Source organism: Pagrus pagrus (genome assembly GCF_965226575.1).
Source record: "Pagrus pagrus genome assembly, chromosome: 24".
Taxonomy (NCBI): domain Eukaryota; kingdom Metazoa; phylum Chordata; class Actinopteri; order Spariformes; family Sparidae; genus Pagrus; species Pagrus pagrus.
This window is the reverse complement of record NC_140206.1, coordinates 17100535-17103437: the sequence shown is the minus strand read 5'-3', so window position 1 is coordinate 17103437 and position 2903 is coordinate 17100535.

The window sequence follows — 2903 nt, the reverse complement described above, 5'->3', positions numbered from 1 at the left end:
AAGGCAGGAGAGGGGTGCACCGTTCCCGGCGGCGCTGCAATACCGGGTCGATGCGTGGAGTGAACGGAGCAAGCCCCTGTTTCAGCTCCCGAGGCTAAAAATCCATTTAATATGTTGTCCCCATATAGAGGACATATCAGATATTAAACTGATAAGAACAGATACTACACTTGATCTTAGCCAAAAGGCCGAGAAGCGATGAGCCCCAGTCGTCTGCTGCCTGAGCCCACCTCCTGGCACGCTTCACACTTGTCGCGGTGTGCCACTTGCACTGCGCAGTGGAGTGGCTTGTGCTTAGCGGCTCCTCCCAAGCGCTCCCTGGCTCAGCCCCGAGTCCGGTGAAGGACGGCTGTATTGCTTTTCACACATGCACGAGGCTCAGCCAAACGGCAAAGCCTGCCAAAAATATCTTCAACTCATTGGTGTTCCTCTCCACGGAAGTCTTTAGTAAAAGGCGAAAGACTTGTGCGTTATGAAGAGAAACCCGAGTAAGTACGGCTCCGCTCCTCGACAGCAGCCAAGGCAGCTGTGGTCCCAGGCACTGCTCTCATGGTGAGCCTCACCAAAGTCCCTGGCCACGCCCGCCCCCACATTATCCCAGGCTCGACTGGACCGGTTTGTGGAGAGAGAAAAGCCTGCTCGTTGGGCGCAGGCCACCAAACGGCACAAACACGCGGCCGCTTCCAGACTCTCTGTTCCAGTTGAGGACGGCGGAGGGAAAATGCAGGGCACACTCAGCAGGTTTTGGGCAACGGTCACGACGAGGCAGTTTTGCCTCCTTTTCTGACTACGCAAAGCGCAGCTCTCGCTGCGGTTTGTCAGCCTTCTTTCTTGCTGCCCATTCTCTGCCGTGATTTCAACTTGTCAAGGCCTTTTGGTCTGCAACACTGATTGATTTTCCACAAGGCAGGAGAGGGGGGCACCGTTCCCGGCGGCGCTGCAATACCGGGTCGATGCGTGGAGTGAACGGAGCAAGCCCCTGTTTCAGCTCCCGAGGCTAAAAATCCATTTAATATGTTGTCCCCATATAGAGGACATATCAGATATTAAACTGATAAGAACAGATACTACACTTGATCTTAGCCAAAAGGCCGAGAAGCGATGAGCCCCAGTCGTCTGCTGCCTGAGCCCACCTCCTGGCACGCTTCACACTTGTCGCGGTGTGCCACTTGCACTGCGCAGTGGAGTGGCTTGTGCTTAGCGGCTCCTCCCAAGCGCTCCCTGGCTCAGCCCCGAGTCCGGTGAAGGACGGCTGTATTGCTTTTCACACATGCACGAGGCTCAGCCAAACGGCAAAGCCTGCCAAAAATATCTTCAACTCATTGGTGTTCCTCTCCACGGAAGTCTTTAGTAAAAGGCGAAAGACTTGTGCGTTATGAAGAGAAACCCGAGTAAGTACGGCTCCGCTCCTCGACAGCAGCCAAGGCAGCTGTGGTCCCAGGCACTGCTCTCATGGTGAGCCTCACCAAAGTCCCTGGCCACGCCCGCCCCCACATTATCCCAGGCTCGACTGGACCGGTTTGTGGAGAGAGAAAAGCCTGCTCGTTGGGCGCAGGCCACCAAACGGCACAAACACGCGGCCGCTTCCAGACTCTCTGTTCCAGTTGAGGACGGCGGAGGGAAAATGCAGGGCACACTCAGCAGGTTTTGGGCAACGGTCACGACGAGGCAGTTTTGCCTCCTTTTCTGACTACGCAAAGCGCAGCTCTCGCTGCGGTTTGTCAGCCTTCTTTCTTGCTGCCCATTCTCTGCCGTGATTTCAACTTGTCAAGGCCTTTTGGTCTGCAACACTGATTGATTTTCCACAAGGCAGGAGAGGGGTGCACCGTTCCCGGCGGCGCTGCAATACCGGGTCGATGCGTGGAGTGAACGGAGCAAGCCCCTGTTTCAGCTCCCGAGGCTAAAAATCCATTTAATATGTTGTCCCCATATAGAGGACATATCAGATATTAAACTGATAAGAACAGATACTACACTTGATCTTAGCCAAAAGGCCGAGAAGCGATGAGCCCCAGTCGTCTGCTGCCTGAGCCCACCTCCTGGCACGCTTCACACTTGTCGCGGTGTGCCACTTGCACTGCGCAGTGGAGTGGCTTGTGCTTAGCGGCTCCTCCCAAGCGCTCCCTGGCTCAGCCCCGAGTCCGGTGAAGGACGGCTGTATTGCTTTTCACACATGCACGAGGCTCAGCCAAACGGCAAAGCCTGCCAAAAATATCTTCAACTCATTGGTGTTCCTCTCCACGGAAGTCTTTAGTAAAAGGCGAAAGACTTGTGCGTTATGAAGAGAAACCCGAGTAAGTACGGCTCCGCTCCTCGACAGCAGCCAAGGCAGCTGTGGTCCCAGGCACTGCTCTCATGGTGAGCCTCACCAAAGTCCCTGGCCACGCCCGCCCCCACATTATCCCAGGCTCGACTGGACCGGTTTGTGGAGAGAGAAAAGCCTGCTCGTTGGGCGCAGGCCACCAAACGGCACAAACACGCGGCCGCTTCCAGACTCTCTGTTCCAGTTGAGGACGGCGGAGGGAAAATGCAGGGCACACTCAGCAGGTTTTGGGCAACGGTCACGACGAGGCAGTTTTGCCTCCTTTTCTGACTACGCAAAGCGCAGCTCTCGCTGCGGTTTGTCAGCCTTCTTTCTTGCTGCCCATTCTCTGCCGTGATTTCAACTTGTCAAGGCCTTTTGGTCTGCAACACTGATTGATTTTCCACAAGGCAGGAGAGGGGTGCACCGTTCCCGGCGGCGCTGCAATACCGGGTCGATGCGTGGAGTGAACGGAGCAAGCCCCTGTTTCAGCTCCCGAGGCTAAAAATCCATTTAATATGTTGTCCCCATATAGAGGACATATCAGATATTAAACTGATAAGAACAGATACTACACTTGATCTTAGCCAAAAGGCCGAGA